The sequence below is a fragment of the Vulpes lagopus genome, chromosome 10, assembly GCF_018345385.1.
Source record: "Vulpes lagopus strain Blue_001 chromosome 10, ASM1834538v1, whole genome shotgun sequence".
Classification (NCBI taxonomy): domain Eukaryota; kingdom Metazoa; phylum Chordata; class Mammalia; order Carnivora; family Canidae; genus Vulpes; species Vulpes lagopus.
In genome coordinates this window covers 21,613,369-21,631,562 of record NC_054833.1, presented here as the reverse complement: position 1 = coordinate 21,631,562, position 18,194 = coordinate 21,613,369, and the positions used below count along the sequence as shown (strand labels likewise).

The following is an 18,194-nucleotide window of genomic DNA, read 5'->3' as shown; positions in this document are numbered from 1 at the left end:
CTTTCCCATGTTGTGAGCCAAGGCGTGCTATCTTTGCTCATCAAGCTCAGAATCAGGCAAAACTGAAACCAGTCCTCTGAGCAGAACTGCAGACAGGTCACAACATGGCAGATAAGTTTTACCCTTATCCTCCCATCTCAAAGGAGAGAAGCAGGAATTGGCTGCTTATTTCTGATCGTACTGATAAGAAGGTAGGGCAATAACAAAAGTACCATGAAATTCTCTACTGCTTTGAGTGTGGCTTGTTAAGGATTGAATTCTTTTTTCTGTTGTTGCAGACTTTTTATTTATTTCCAGAGCTCCTAGAAAGTTACTTTAGCCAGTACCTAGTTTTTGTTTTGTTTTAATGTTTCTGTGGGGGGAAATGAGGGCCTGGCTTTTCATAGTCTACCATCTTGCTGGCATTTTTTCCTTATATTAATTTTAATACACTTTTTAGTTTAGAACAGTTTTAGATTTACCTCCAAAGAATTGCAAAGAGAATTTCTGTATGCCAGTTTGGGTTTCTCTGATATCAGGGAGGCTTGTTTGGATCTGGATACTAAAGGAAGTGATGCAGAAAGATTGGAGGGACAGTTAGAGAAAGGGAAGGAAACACAAAATGCTATGGCAATAAACAAACCCAAATTCTCAGTAGCGGTAAATAATAAAGGTTTATTTAAGTCAGCAGGAGTGCTCCATCTGTAGTGAGAACTCACGCTCCCAGACGATAGGGAAGCCAGCATCTCAGATGCTGCTGGTCATCCTGCAGGGAGAAGAACAATAAGGCTTTTCATCATAAAGCTTCTTTTGGCCATTTCACTGGCCAAGAGAAATCCTGTGGCCATGGCTAACTTCAGCAGAAGAAGGAAGTTCACTCTGCCATGTGCCCAAAGTCAAAGAGCCAGAAATATTAGAGTTGGAGCTATTGGTAATGACCAGGCTAGGGTACGTGCTTGGGAGTAAAAAAAAAAAAGGTAGGGTGGAGGAAATGGCCATTGAGAAGCAAGGAAATGAGAGTTTAGAGTGTAGAACAGATTATGTGCACATTGAAGTCACTAAGAATGGAGACAAAGAGAACGTTGAATAAAGTGACAGAACACCAGGAGCTAAAATCCATTGGAAAAAAAGGTGGAGGAAACATAAAAGTCAGCAGACAGCTGTAATCAGGGCTAGAAGAGACGATACGATTTTCAAAGCCGGGGTGTTTCAGGGAGAGGGAAGAGAGAGAATGATCTGAGACAAAGATGAGTGGCAGAGAAGATACTCAGGCCACCTCCAGGCCCAGGGCTTTCAGCATCCTGGGGGAAAGAACAGCGATCGTCCACGCAGGCTCCAGGAGGAGAAGGGTGCCCGGGGGAATTCTGGGCATCCTCGGAGCAAGAAAGTGAACACATGTCTAGAGGAGAGGTTTAAAGTATAAAAGACTTTGCCAAATGAGCTACAGAGGGCACAGTGCCAGGATTTCATTTCCAGGGCACTGGGGAGGCACGGGAAATGGCACAAGGAAGAGTGTGCTGAACTCTGTGGGGGTTCCTGTCCAGGAGCTGAGGGGTGACCTGGAGTCAGAGACCACTGATGGAAACAGATATAGACATAGATAAAGGTCATTAGGAGATTAGCTTGGTGAGGAACATAGAGGGACAGATGCCATGGTTCCCTCATTCCCTCTGTAGATGGAGGCAGAGGGTGGACCATCTCTTGACACCTGTAGATAGGAGTAGCCAGGTCCTAATTTAAGCAATCTTGGAAAACCCTCTCTGCCCAGAGACTGGTCAGCTGCACCTGGCTGGACCAGAGGCAGGCTGAAGCAGCACAGAGGAGGCTGTATCACATGTGGGTACCCCCGTTTCTGACACAAAAAGCCTCAAAAGATACAGAACACATGTAACCACTTTTATATACAGCTCTATAAGACTGCTGCTGAAGCGTTGATATTCATACGTGGAAGTTGACGTTCTCTGATGGCTGCCTTCTTCTCAGAGGAGCAGAGAGCAAGTGCATCCATTGGAGAAGAGAGAGGGTGAAAAACTGTTCAGACTGAGTCTCTCTGATCATGAACGTTACTTGTCTCTCCATTTATTTCCCAATAAGTTTTAAAAGTTTTCTCTATAAAAGCCCTGCAGACCTTTCTCATGCTTATTCTGAAGTCATTTATTTTTGTTACCATTGTCAGCGCATCTTTTTAAAAATGACTTTTCCTATTTATTGTTGGTTTATAGAAGTTATTTGATTTTTGTATATCGATTTTTATTCTAGCGACCTTGTTAAACTCTCATTATCCTAGTAATTTCTCTGTGAGTTCCTTTTTCTATATAGATAATTATATTACCTGAAAATTATAATGACAGTTTTGCTCTTTCTATTCCATTCTTTGTATCTTCTATTTCCTTTAAAAAAAAAACCTTAATTTTTGCTGGCTAGACTCCCACACAAGGCAGATCTGACTTTTAGGTTTAATGAGTATATTTTTCATTTCTGTAAGTTCTAGCTGTTTCACCTTATAATCATTTTATAAGGGTGGTTTTGCATTCTTGTTTTTTCTTATTTTTATTTTCATGTTTTATTGAGTTTAATTCCTCCATTTAGAGCCACTGTATACTCTGTATCTCAAAAGTGAGAAATACCTGATGTCATTGGAAACCTAAATCTAACATTTATCGTATTCATTTATTGCTCTCCCTTATGGTGGCTTGTTTCCTTGGAACTTGGTCATTCTTTTAGTATGAGCTTCTACTTAATTCGACTTAACCTGTGGGGAACCTGGGGCTCCAGGTGGCCTAAACTGGGGGTGCCTTACTCCCAAGATATTTAAGAAAACTAACTTAGTTCAAGATCCTTTGTTTTGCCATGGACTTAATTTTTATTCTGTTGACTATAACCGCGGCTATGTGTATCAGCTGGGCAACCTTAACTTTCAAGTTTGCTTATAATTCATCTGACTTTTTAGCACTGTTTTGTTTACTTTTTAAATTAAACTTTTTGTTTAAAGGTAATTGTAGATTCATATGCAGTTCTTTAATATTTTATTTATTTATTAGAGAGGGAGAGAGTGCATGTAGAGGAGAGGGGCAGAGAGAGAGGGAGAAGCAGACTCCTCATCAAGCAGGGAGGCTAATGTGAGGCTTGATCCCAGGACTCCAGAATCATGACCTGAGCCGAAGGCAGACGTTTAACTCACTGAGCCACCCAGGTGCCCCAACTCATATGCAGTTCTCAAAACTAATACAGATATCCTGTGTATTCTTTACTCAGTTTCCCCTAATGGTAACATCTCATTACACTATAGTCCAATATCACAACCAGGATATTGACATATATATAGTCAGATACAGAACATCTCCATCATCACAAGTTTCCATATGTTGCTCTTTTATAGCCACACCCACTTCCCTTTCATTTTTAGCCTCCCTTAATCCCTAGTACTAATCTGTCCTCCATCCCTACAGTTTTCTCATTTCAAGAATGTCATAAAAATGGAATCATACAGGGGTGCCTAGATGGGTCAGTTGGTTGAGCATCTGACTTGATTTCAGCTCAGGTCATGATCTCACTCATGAGATCAAGCCACTAGTTGGGCTCTGTGCTTAGCAGGGAGTCTTCTGGAAATTCTCTCTCTCTCTCTCTCTCTCTCTCTCTCTCTCTCTCTCTCTCCCCTTCCCCCACCACTCTCTATAAATAAATAAACAAAAAATAAATAATTTTTATTTTTATTTTTTATTTTATTTTATTTTTTTTAAATAAATAATTTTTAAAAATGAAATAATAAAATATGTCATTTGGGGGATTGGCTTTTTTCAGTATAATTCTCAGGAGTCCAGATTGTTGTGTGTATCAATAGTCCAGTCCTTTTTATTGGTCTACAGTACTTCATGGTGTGGATGCACCACAGCGTGTTTAACCATTCACCTGTTGAGGACTACTACAAATGAAGCTGTAATAAACAGTTATGTACAGGGTTTTCAAAAAAAGATTTTATTTATTTATTCATGAGAGACACAGAGAGAAAGAGGCAGAGACACAGGCAAAGGGAGAAGCAGGCTCCCTGCTGGGACCCCGGTGGGGACTTGATCCCAGAACCCTGGGATCATAACCTGAGCCAAAGGCAGACAGACACTCAACCACTGAACCACCCAGGTGCCTCCACGTACAGGTTTTTGTGTGGATATACTTTTCATTTCTCTGGGACAAATGTCTGAGAGTATAACTGTTGGGTCACATGATAATTGCATGTTTAGTTGTTGTTGTTGTTTAAGAAGCTACCAAACTCTTTCCCAGCATGGCTGTACCACTTTATATTTATTTCCCACCAACAATGTGTGAGACACTCAGTTCCTTCTCATCTTCCCTGGAATTTGGGGTTGCCACTACTTTTTATTTTAGCCATTCTGACAGGTGTGTTGTGATATCTCATTGTGGTTTTAATTTGCATTTCCCTAGTGGATACTGATGCTCACTATCATGTGTTTCATGTGTTGATTTGGCATCTCTATAACTTCCACAATGGGATGTATCCTCTACCTTTTGACCATTCTCTAACTAGATTGCTTGGTTTTTGACTGCTGTGTTTTGAGTTATTTATATATTCTAGATCTAGTCCTTTGTCAGTTAGGTGGTTTGCAAACATTTTCTCCCAGTCTGTAGCCTGACTTTTCGATATCATAAGAGGGTCTTTTGCAGACCAAAAGTTTTTAATCTTGTTGAAGTCTGGCTTATTGTTTTTCCTCTTATGGAAAGTGCTTTTGGTACCACATCTCAGGACTCTTTGCCTAATCCTAGGTCCAGCAGATTTTACTCCTATTAATTTTTTTGAAAAGTTTCATAATTTCACATTCTACATTTAAGTTCATGATCCATGTTGACTACTTTTTTTAAAATATAAGATGTGAGACTTAGTTACTTTGGTTCCTTGAAAATTTCCCAGACTGTTCTGCAGAACTAATAATGAATTAAAAATAATTTGGAAAGGGGGAATTTATGCAACATCTAGCTGTATTATAGAAGGTTACTTGAATGTCCCTTGAGAGTATCCAATTCACCAAACTCTGTATTTATTTTAATTCCTAAAATAAAAAAGTTAAGCTCTATGCCTGCCTAGTATTCAAACTAACAGTGTTGCTTCTGCTCATCTGCACACTGCATATGGCCTGCCAGATCCAAACAATGAAGGTCTTCCCCTTTCTTGATGGAGGAGAAAGGTTGAGAAAACCTCCTTGTATGTTTGATATCAGATTAGAAACTCTTTTGTACTTTATGTGACTGATTACGTGGATATATTCCATTCCTTAATATGAAGAATTACATTACATATGCATTACAACCTTTTAATCAGACCAATTTTCACAAGGCACAAGAGTGACTTCTAGAGATTTCTACCACAAAAATTCCTCTGAAAAAAAGACAATACTAATATTGCAAGTATAAATGAACAGAAAAACAGTAGCAGAATTGGCACCTCTGCCCCTGGCCTGAGGTCTAAATAGCCCACATTGTGAGTCAAAGTAGTGATAATCCAATGTAACTGAACAGGGGCCTGGCCAACATCTTTAAGACAACTTACTGAAATGTAGGTTTACATTTACTATTATTAAAAACAAGTCCAGTCCTAAGTGTATCTTGTTCCTTAGGATATTAGTGAATCATAGTTGTACACCTAGGTTTGAGGTAAGGGAGCATTCAGCTGCAAAGAGCAGAAAATCCAACCACAGTGGCTACAGAAGGAAGATTATTTTCCTCTTGTAACAAGAAGGCTAGAGGTAGGCCTTCACGGGCCATTGTCAACTGCTTAAGGCAGTTATCAGAAACTCAGGTTCCTTCTGTCTTCTAGCTCTGCCTTCCTTACTTACCACGTAGCTTTGTCTCCAGATGATAGGACAACTATTGCATCACAGACAGGGTCTCTATCACTAGACCTCTCAGGTGCATTGCAAAGGCAGAGCGTATGATGGTGAGGGAGATATAATGCCAAGTTTTGAGCAGCTTTTCTTTCCCCCATGAAATTTTTCTTAATAGTTTCCCATTTTTCTTGCCTTCTTTCTCATAGGAATTAAAAACCAGAGTCTCTGAAGATGTACGTGCCAGGTTGTACAGGAGAAACTCTGGATTGCCTTCATTTTGTCGTTTAAAACAACCCAGCCATGCCCTGTTGTGGAAATCGCCAGCCACTGACTGTCATGATTTGTCAAAGACAAATCAGCAATTTGTCATTGCTAATGAGATAACATTAGCTTTATAATTATTAATTTATCACAAAAGCCATATATCAGGGGTACCTGGATGGCTCAGTGGTTGAGCATCCACCTTTGGCTCAGATCGTGATCCTGGGGTTCTGGGATCGAGTCCTGCATCAGATGACCCACTGGGAGTCTGTTTCTCCCTCTGCCTATGTCTCTGCCTCTCTGTCTCTCATGAATAAATAAATAAAATATTTTAAAAGCTGTATATCAACTCTCCTATCAGTAAAAACATATCAACAATGGGAAAATGTTAACATTAATGTAAGTTTGTCTTTTAATAATACATGTGCTTGACCTCTGACCTCTGATTTTCTTTGAGAATGTGATTTGTGGGCATTTCTCTTCGTAGAGAAGAGAGAAAATTACAAATGTCATTTCTGGCAAGGTACCCTGAATTCTGTGTTGTGTGTGTGTCTATAAATGTAAAATATAAATAGCTACATGCATATGCATATATGTGGTGGATGTTACAGCCCACATTTCCAAATGTGCAAGAAATAGAACATTCTTTAATTTCTCAAGCAATTTAATTGCTTTTTGGTGATAAGACATTAAGACATGTTAACCTCATTGTTTACAAACTTGTGCCTCCACCACAACAGCCAGAGTTGTGCATGGTTTCAGAATCCTATACAGTGGCAAGGCCTGGGGAGTTACAGGAAATCCCTTCCTTTGCCATCTGTCCACACGAGTTGCCATGGAGAACGTCCACCTTCCTGTTCCAATAGTTCCTCAAGGTCCAAGTGCTGTCAATCTCTCCGAGTCATGTTTGGGGCACTGGAGTCTTCTCAAGGCTGCCCACCTGCCTTGGTACCTCTTCAGCTTCCTTTTCTAAGATCTTGCCACACTCCAGCACAGTTTTCCTTTCTCTCTGTTCACCTCTCTCCTAAGCTCAGGTAAATCTTTTTCTCACCTGGAGATGGAAAAATTCTGTGTTCTCCATGGTTTCATGGGGTATTTTGTCTATGCTCCAAATCTTCTCACCTGCTCTGGTTTTAGACTTTGAGAAAGGAAAATTTTTAAAAAGACAAAGAGGTTATTTCTAGTTGTTGTCGTTTTAATTAATTTATGTATTTTAGAGGGGGAAGTAGGGCAAAGGGAAAGAGAAACTTAAGCAGACTCCTTGCTGAGCGCAGAGCCTAAGTCATGGCTCAATCTCATGACCCTGAGATCACGAGCTGAGCTGAAACCAAGAGTCGGTGCACAACTGACTATGTCACTCAGGCACCCTTTGTGCTTTTGATCTTGACACAACCCTCTCATCAGACAATTAACCAACTCTCAATGAGCCAAGTATCTGATTGAAAGTGGTAGAAAGGAAAAGGGATAAAGTGAAGAGGGAATAAGGATTACTGTGTCAAAAAACAATTTCCTGTGTATATAAAATATCCTGGTCAAAGTTAATATGCACTGTAACAGAAAAGATTTTTAATCATGGACTATGTTTCTGTTAATACATTCAATTTAATGGTTTTTGCCTCCTGCTTTGTGTTTGGAAATGGGGAAAATAAAATATATTAAAGAAGTATAAATTTGTTTCTTCCCCCAAAAATGTCTTAATTGAATTGAGATTTAGGTTGTACAAGTGTAAAGATACATACAAAAATAAACAGGAAATTACAACAATTCAACATATACAGAATTGTATGCGGATGTGATCCAAACAGCATATGGTAATGTTGAGCAGAGAGACTCATAATAATTAACATTTGTAAATTGCTTTCCATTTTACTTGCATGTATAATTTAATTTGATTCTTGCAATAGCCCTGAAAAGTATGTTGTGATTATTATTTCCGTTTTACAGATGAGGGGGAAAATGCCACACAAAGATTAAGTAATTTCTCCAAATTCACACAATTAGTCAGTAGGAACTAGATTGGGGGGGGGCTCATGTGAAAAATTTGCTCAAATTATGGATTTGAAAGGAAGGTGAAAGATAAATAGGATATATGAGTGCATTATACAGAGATATATTTTGCATAATTGAATGTTTTGTGTAAAGCTCTATACTGGTAAATTGAATTGCGTAATACAGTGGTTCTAAATCCAATTTAATCAGAATCTCTGAGGATGAGTCCCAGGGATTGGTGTTTTAATACAGGTGGTTCCAATCAACAACCAGGGTTGAAAACCACTGGGTTTTGTTGCTGTTGTTTCATAAGCATAGAAGTATTTTAAGTGGCAGAGAGAGCGAGAGAGAGAGAACCCTATCAGAGCAAAGAGGACATGGAGAATAAAGACCTTGGACAGTTAGAGCTAAGAGGGGGAGCTAATTTAAAACATATTTTGTATAACTGGAAAATCATAAAATATCGCTACTGCAGGGTACAGTGAAAGATCAGTGACTTTACTTTCTATTAACAATTCCAGGGAAAACTGAACTGTAAACACACTCAAAAATTTTTAATATTTTATTTTTTTCCATCCTTTGGAGTCTTTGTTCCCCAAAAAGCATAAAGTTCTACAGCAGTCTTCAGTTCTTGAGATGGCTAGAATAATAAGCTATTTACTTGCCATAAAAATTTATGAAGTAGAACCAAATAAAAATGATTCTGACAGTTTCCTCACCAAAATACAAAATGGACCTTTGATTATTGTCAGCGCTAGTGTCACTACATTGATCTCCTGGGAATGGGTACAGAATTACACCCACATCCATCCACATTGCATAAGATATTACATTTCCTTGTATTCTTCTCATACTTAGTGTTACTGGAGTTTTAAATTTCTGCCAATTTGGTGAAATGAGCACAAAGAGATATGAAGACAAGGAAATATCTGTAAGAATCCAAGGTAAACTTTCCATGAGTAGGATGATAGATAAAGGAACTATGGATGAAATAGTTGAGAGAATCCCATACAGCAATTAACGTCTAGTAATCACACCTATCAGTTTCAATAAATCAAAATATCAGACCTAATACTAAGCCACAAAATAAGTTGCAAAAGAGTATGCATAGCATAATGCTATTTTTGCAAAGTTTTTTTTTTTTTTTAATTAACTTTTATTGGTGTTTAATTTACCAACATACAGAAAAACACCCAGTGCTCATCCCGTCAAGTGTCCACCTCAGTGCCCGTCACCCATTCCCCTCCAACACCCGCCCTCCTCCCCTTCCACCACCCCTAGTTCGTTTCCCCGAGTTAGGAGTCTTTATGTTCTGTCTCCCTTCCTGATATTTCCCAACATTTCTTTTCCCTTCCTTTATATTCCCTTTCACTATTATTCATATTCCCCAAATGAATGAGAACATACACTGTTTGTCCTTCTCCGATTGACTTATTTCACTCAGCATAATACCCTCCAGTTCCATCCACGTTGAAGCAAATGGTGGGTATTTGTCGTTTCTAATTGCTGAGTAATATTCCATTGTATACATAAACCACATCTTCTTTATCCATTCATCTTTCGATGGACACCGAGGCTCCTTCCACAGTTTGGCTATTGTGGCCATTGCTGATAGAAACATCGGGGTGCAGGTGTCCCGACGTTTCATTGCATCTGAATCTTTGGGGTAAATCCCCAACAGTGCAATTGCTGGGTCGTAGGGCAGGTCTATTTTTAACTCTTTGAGGAACCTCCACACAGTTTTCCAGAGTGGCTGCACCAGTTCACATTCCCACCAACAGTGTAAGAGGGTTCCCTTTTCTCCGCATCCTCTCCAACATTTGTTGTTTCCTGCCTTGTTAATTTTCCCCATTCTCACTGGTGTGAGGTGGTATCTCATTGTGGTTTTGATTTGTATTTCCCTGATGGCAAGTGATGCAGAGCATTTTCTCATGTGCATGTTGGCCATGTCCATGTCTTCCTCTGTGAGAGTTCTCTTCATGTCTTTTGCCCATTTCATGATTGGATTGTTTGTTTCTTTGGTGTTGAGTTTAATAAGTTCTTTATAGATTTTGGAAACTAGCCCTTTATCTGATATGTCATTTTATTTTTGCAAAGTTTTAAGACACACAAAACACTATGTATTTATGAAGGAATATACATATAATAAAAATATGAAATCATGTATAGGGAAATACATAGCAACTTACATAGTTTCCTAAGGTAGGGAGAAGGGGGAAGGGTATGGGATTGGGACTTTAGCTGTTTTTGAAATATCTTATTTCCTATCACCATTACAAAAAGCCTGCATACAACACAGACATAGAAACATTAACATATTTAAATCTAGACTATTGGTATATATATATATATATATATATATATATATATATATATATATATATATTCCACACTATTTTCTGTATTATCTATATACTTCTACATACTGAAAAATATTTCAGATTTTTTAATTATTAAGAAACTGAGAAGCTTGTTTTGACAGAGAATGAGCAAAGATATTTTTGTTAATGAGAATAGCTTTAGAAAAACTGTAGAAATGTGAATAAATAGGACAAGTCCCTTCTCTAATTCAGCCCTCATAGCCCTGTCAGATCAATTTTTTTAAAAAAAAATAAAGTTCCAATCATGCAATAGTTAGAAGAAACAAATTAGATGTAAACATATCAACCTAAATTAATCAAACAGCTTTAGACAAACAGTTCTAAATTTTAAAAAGAAAGAATGATAAAATACAGAATGAAATCTTTTTATCACAATGCCACTTACTTAAATTAAAAGTACAAACAAAGAGAAGCTTTGCTTCTAGCTATGTTGAAGTAACTGATATTAGACCTCCATCTCATTATAACAAATAAAACATTGCACAAAAGGTAGCACAGAGCTGTGATCCCTGAGAGAAGAGAAACAGAGATAAGGCTTATAATCACAGGGAGTTTCTGCTTGGATATATTCTCCAGACCAAGATATGGAAAGAAGGAACCCAAACAAAGCATGAAAGCTCTCTGAATTGAGGAGTTAGAGGTCAGAGTTCAAGGATTCTGAAGTAGTTGCAATTGGCAAGTACCCGAAAAGAGACAGAGCAATCCAGTGAGGCGTCACCATGAGTCTACAGGGAGTGAAACCCCACAAGGCCAGGCAAGTAATTGCCAGCGAGCTATAAACTCAACATTTCCTGGAGCTCACAGAGGGATGGGAGACACCGGAGTTCCAATAATCCAGGGGGGAAGGTTCTCAAATACCCAAGGCATTCAGTAGAGACCACAGAAGTAGTGAGAGGGCTTATCTAGCCCTAGAGTAAACTTTTTCTAGACCAGCTGTAACAAAATTTAAAACCAGTCCTTGAAAAGATCAAGCTGATTGCCAAACTGCTTAACTACCTGACCAAAAAAAGCCTAGTACTATCTATAAGAAGACAATGCGGTGCCTGGGTGACTCAGTCAGTTAAGCATCTGCCTTTGGCTCAGGTTGTGATCTTGGGGTCCTGGGATTGGGCTCCGTGTCAGACTCTGTACTTAGCAGGGAGTCAGCTTCTCTCTCTCCCTTTGCCCCTCCCCACTCCCGCTCATTCTCTTTCTCTCTCTCTCTTTCTCTCTCTCCCCCTCTCTCAAATAAATAAATAAAATATTTTTAAAAACCAATTTTCAAAAAGGCAATAAACCCACACAATAAATATTTCAGTAACACAGTGTTCAACATCCAGTAAAAAAGTACTAGACATGTGAAGAAATAGTAAATGAGACCCATGAACCTACAACCTAGAAAGAAAAATCAGTCAATGGAATTAGAAACAGAAATGACATCATTTGTGGAATCAGCAAAGACTTTAAAACAGCTATTATAAATATGCTCAGTGTTTAAAATGAACCATGAACATAAGGTGTAGAGAAGTGGAAGATATAAAAAAAAAAAAAGAACCAAATGAAACTCTAAAGCTTAAAAGTATAACATGTGGAAACAGATGGAGGGAAAAATCACTAGATGGGCTTGACACCAGATTAGATACTGCAGAAGAAGAGATCAATGAACTTGAAGAAATAGAAATAGGAACTACCAAAAATAAAATACAGATAGAAAAAAAAGACTGAATAAAATTAACAATTCAGAGACCTGTGGGGCGATAACAAATCATCTAATGTATAGTTGGATCCCAGAAGGAGGGTGAGAGAAAAAAAATGTTTGAAGATAAAAAGGCTAAACATTTTCTAAATTTGACAAAAATCATAAACACACAATTCCAAGAAACTCGGTAAACTCCAAGCAAGAATATACTCCAAAGCATACCCTATGGTGTGTGGCATTAGCACCTATCATTGCTTAGTGCCTGACCTGGTTTATTAACTGAGTGTGCAGTTGGCCTGCAATGTCATGCCCAACCTCTCTAGATGGACAGAGACAGACACCAGAGAGCTTGCCAGGTGCATGGTCTGAGGGCCAATGTTGGGAGCTGGTAACAGAATTCACAATAAGGAGATCAGAAATTTAAAAAACTAGTACCAATTCAAGTTGAGGACAAGATGATCCAAAAAAAAACAAGGTAATAAGCAGAGGAGGATTAAATCATTGGGAAGCACAGCTAAATTTCCTGAACCAAATGGATTTGCTAGTTTTTAAGCAGGCTGGGCTCTTGTGCAGCAGCTTATGGTCATAAGCATCAAAAAGGTTCTTCCTCTCTTCTAATGGAAGCAGGGCTGTACAATATTCTATGTGACTCAAAGTTTTAAGTAGAAATCACTATATTTCTAAGGACAGAGGCACCAATTAACACATCACTTCTAAATACAAAAGTCTCCTTATGCCTTATATGCCTCTTATGCCTGGGAGTTCTTGGACAGAAGGGTATGTTCTTTGTACTTAGGACAGACTGAGGCATTTTATATTTAAGAGGGAGAATTAGAACTTGTGCAAAGGGGTGATGAGTAGCCAATCTTTAGACACTCGGAAGGAATATGATAGGATGTTACATTTCACCTGGTATCTAGATTGGAACCTAAAAATGAGAGACTCATATTTTTATATATATGACATTTTGTTGATTTCAAAAGAATCTATTTCTTTATAGAACAGATGAAATAAACATAAAAACAAAAAAATTTCGTTTACATACTTGAAGATTTATTTTGGGAAGAACATAATCAAATTAAGATGATAGTGTATAAGCTTTCACAAACTAATTTTTTTCAGTCATGAAATTTTTCCTACTCACTCAATAAATATGCATTTATTTTCCTCACAAAATTAGGATCATGCTGCTTATATTCCTTTTTTAGTCACTTTTTTTAACTTAATAATATACCATAAATATTTTCCCATATCATTCAATCTTTCATCCATTGGCTCAAAAAAAATCAGTAAATACTATAGGATAGTTTTGCTTCATTCTTTATTATGGTTATGTCTCTTTTTTCTTATGATACTGGCTAATTTTAATGGCAAGCATCTCTGTCTTGTTCATGGCCTTAATGAGCATGCCCCAACATTTCACTTATAAGTATATTGCTGGCTGCCAGTTTGAAACAGACAATCTTTATCATTGTAGTTGTCTATTTCTAGGTTGCCAGGAAGTTTGTTTGTTTGTTCATTTGTTTGTTTATTATTTTTGAATCACAAATGAATGTTAAATTCTGTCAAATTCCTCTTTGGCACCAATTAGGAGGTAGATTGTGGGTGAGAACTAGAGTTGGGAATACCAGTTGAAGAACTATTTCATTGGTCCATGTCAGAGGAATGAGACCTAAAGCAACAGATGTGGAAAGGGAAGAGGAGATCTTTTATAAACACAGCAAAGGAAGTTAAGAAAAGAAAGAGGCAGAGATACCCGGAAATTTTGAGCTGGTTTCCTGGGACGCCAACTCCAGAAGAAGCAGAGGAGGAGTAGCATGTGACAGAGGAAAATACTGTTTTGTTTGAATAGTTAGATACCTGAGATATTCATATGGAGGTGCCCAGTTGGCAGATGAAAATCCAAGTCTTCAAGAACAAGAAAGAAGAAAACCTAGATTCAAAACTCACCTGCAGAGTTACATCAAGGCCACAAGAGGATGTGACCTGGCCAAGGGGAGAGCACACAGGGTGAGAAGCACTAAATTTGAGGAATGGGGGCTTTTAAAGAAGCTCTTGGTGACTCCTTGATGGTTACTGTGTTCCTTTGCTAAAAGCTTAACTGTTGCTTAACAGAAACAGAGAAGAGAAAAAATAGCTTGGTTGGGGTTTGGGGAGTCTCTAAAATACAAAACAGTTTTTTCTTTTAAATAAGACAGAATGATAATGATCTACATAAAACAGGAAGAGGGGAGAATGCATCAAGAGTTTACATTGGATGACTCTGATCTTTTCTATAGGTAGGCAGTGGGATTTTATGCTGAAAGGAGGGGCATGAGGGTAAGCTTGAGGTGTGAGCAAAGTGAGCCTAAGAAAAGCTGTGGTGGTAGGTTTGTAGGGAATTGACTGAAAATGAAATAAAAACTTACAAATTCTGGAAGCTCAATAGTGCAAAGCAATAGTGTTGGAGGTTCAATCAGCTTCCACCCCTTAACTTTTTCCAGTAGTGCTCAGCAATTTGGAATTCAGAAGAGTGATGGGAAGCCATGGAATATAAAAATGGGTTAATTAGGGAACTGCAGGAATACATTGCTGGAATTCATGTGGAGATAGAGAAACAAGGACAGAGTCTCAGTAGGAAACAGTCAATTAACCAAACACCCTTTTCCAAAGTGTGTTTTATGGAACACTAGACCTGTAAAACATGTTTCATTTAAAAAAAAAGGGGGGGGGGATCCCTGGATGGCGCAGCGGTTTGGCGCCTGCCTTTGGCCCAGGGCCCGATCCTGGAGACCCGGGATCGAATCCCACATCAGGCTCCCGGTGCATGGAGCCTGCTTCTCCCTCCGCCTGTGTCTCTGCCTCTCTCTCTCTCTCTCTGTGACTATCATAAATAAATAAAAATTTAAAAAAATAAATAAATAAAAATTTAAAAAAAAAAGCTTTTGTCAAATTATTGTGGGAAACCTTGGAGTTTCAGAAGAGACATTAACATTTAAAGGGCCTAGGACTTCCTAAGCTTGCTTGACCTTGTATACTTTTTTGCAGAACTCAGATCAACAGCACTTACAGGTATTTATGTTAGTGAGAATAAGCTAGGTTATGCCGTGGTAAGAAGTCAATCTCAAAATCCAGTTGCCGAACACAGCCAGTGTGGGTCCAAATAGCCACTCGGGATCTCAAGCTAATGGAGATTCCAATACTCTGTGACCATCTCAGACACGCTACTCCAACATTTGCTATGGCTAAGGAAGAAAGCATATGGAGATGTGCTCATTCTTCGTGCTCAGACCCAAAGTGGTACACATCACTTCTGCTGACCACTCATGGGTCATAATGGGTCATATGGCCGCAATCAAGTGTAAGGGACTGGGAAATATAAGAGGGAGGGGAAGAAGGAAGAAGCTGCCCCCAGCAGCTTTATTTATTGAAATGCTCTTCTGTTTTCAGCATTTTGCTAGGTGCTTGTGTGATATGCATGATGTCATGTAATTCCCACAACAACACTATCAATAAGGTATTTTATTGTCCCTATTTCCTGAATCAGAAATTCAAAACTTGAAAACATTAGCTGATTTGTCCAAGGTCGCAGAGAAGTAAGTAAAGGAAGCTAGCTAGACTCAGACCATCCCCTCTAGGATGGCGAAGCCCATACTGACCACCATTGTGCTCTTCTCTCCCATCCTTCTGTGTTTTTGATGGCCAGGCCCTTTTACTCACAGCTTCTTATTTCATCCCCAACAATGCTTCCAAGATATCCACCTGCGCTTTTGTTTCTAATGAAGAAAAGAGGGGATTTGAACCCAGTTCTCTTTGACTCTCAAAGCCCCTGTTCATGCACTTTCTCAGACCTCTTTCTCTACTATTTTGATCACTGCATGTGGATCATTTGGCCTTCCTTTGGCTGGATTTGGTTTACACACAATATTCTGGACAGACCTACAGATGTACCTTTGTTTCATTGGCACTGAGATGATGGTTACAGCTTTTTCTAGATCTTCTTAGGTTGATCTCTGGATCTGTTGATTGCAAAATCTTTACATTGGAAGACTTGAAGTCTTATACCTTGAAATGCCTCCCCTCTAAATTATACATTGCTTCGTGCATGCTGCTTCTTTCTCTGGGAGTATCACGAGGTTTTCCTATTAGTTTTCCCTCATAAGCTTGGTATTCATGACTCAGGAAATCTCATGTCTACTGCAAATTGGAAGATTTAAACATATACATCTAAGACTCAAAAGAAACTGTCTTTGAGGAAGAAAATCTCAGGAGTAATAGGATCCCAGCTGTGTGGCTCCTCTGGGTCCAAATTAAAGAGTCCATGAAAGCATCCTTCAGAGTTCCCCAGGCACAGTGGGCTCAGCAAAGAGTTTGAAGACCCATCTGGTTGATTTCGCAAGTGGCTAGTGAACCCAGCAGCTTTGCTTTCAGGTAACTTAAAAGATTGAATAGTCTCAGCCAGAGAGCCTCAATGACCCTGGGGAACTGGGAGCAGTGATAGTAAGAGTGGAGGGTGAGTCTTGCCTCTCTAAGAGGTCAGGGAACAGCAAACAAGAAATCCATACGGGGCAATCAGCTCACATATCAAATGATGCCATCGATGTGAATGTCAGGATTATACCAAAAACCTATAAATCAGTGGCTTAAACAATATAGAATTTTATGTGCTTATTTGTTTTGTGTCCCACGTAAAAGTAGTCCAAAGGTCGGCAATCCATGGCTAAAATGCTGGTTCTGCGATGTCACCAGTGACCTTGACTGTCCCTAGCTTTCTGCTCCCGGCTGATGGCATTCATCCATGGCTACAGAATGGCTGCTACAGCTGCAGTCCGTGTTCCTGGCTGCAAGAAGGAAGAGCAGAGGGCAGACACAGTGACTTCTGCTTAAATCTCATTAACTACTCCTAACCACAAGGGAGACTGGGAAATGCAATTTCTCAGCTGGATGCCTTGTGGCCTTCCAAAACTTCAGATACTGAAGAGGAAAGGGGAAATGGGTGTTAGGTCCTTCAATATTGTCACTGAACCACAAGGAATCCAATAAAATGCACACACTTACAGGCAAGTCTTGGAGGCCAGTCAGTCTAGACTGCATGGATGTTTATTTTCACTGTGATAGTTGTGGTCTGGGAGGCAGTCTAGACCCCCAGCCCTTACCACACACTGCCACCATAGCAGACATCATCACTGTCCCTGACAATCCTGACCAGTTGGCAGAAGTCTGTAGACTGAGGTTGGACTGATGCTGCAAGATGTTTCATCACCACTTTCTGCCTGGGTTCACTCTATGAATCTTTTAGAGCCAGTTAGCTTAATCCTAGAACCAGCAAGCGGTCGTCTTTGAATCTGAAAGCATGATGCTCACCCACACCCAAGGGTAACACTGAGGATGTTTCTCTTCTATCTGTTGTACCCTTTAGTAGGGACATCCTGACCACTGAAGAACAACGGTTAGATCCCTCCCATCCCCAGAGCTTCCAACAGTAGACCTTTCATCCAGGATTTTATATCCAATGCCCAGAAGTTTGTTACTAGAGATAATAAATGCCAACAGGGCTAAAGTCGGTGCTGAAAATCAGGTGGAGCTGGAGGAAAAAACACGACTTATTAATCAAATGTTGGAATTATCAACACACATTTGAAGATCTGGCAGCAAGAGTAGATGCAATGACGGCAGAAAATCTGAAGCTAAAATCAGAAAACCAAGTTCTTGGACAATATATAGAAAACCTCATGTCAGCTCCTAGTGTTTTTCAAACAACCGACTCAGAAAGCCAAAGAAAGTAAAGGATTGACATCCCTTCTGTTTTATGGAATAGCTGCTGATTTTTTTTCTTTAAAACTTGGATAGACTTAAAAAGTTACAGTACTTTTGTTTGTGGCTTAATTGAATATTTATGAAGATAATATCAGATCTAGGGAAAACTAAGAGCATAACAGAAGACTTCCGTGAGTTTGTATGATATATGTTAGTCTATGTAAACATGCAAATGTATTGTAGAGACTTTATAATTAGAAATGCATGTATTTATGAAACTTGAAAGTGAATGTTTTATCAAATGTGCTTTGATTTATAGGTTTAGCACTTTCC

General features: G+C 39.0%; 1 pseudogene; it reads left to right on the top strand.

The window, feature by feature from the left end:
* LOC121500843 overlaps positions 1-17,890 on the top strand; it is a 45,074-nt pseudogene extending 27,184 nt beyond the window's left edge.
* The last annotated feature ends 304 nt before the right edge of the window (positions 17,891-18,194 follow it).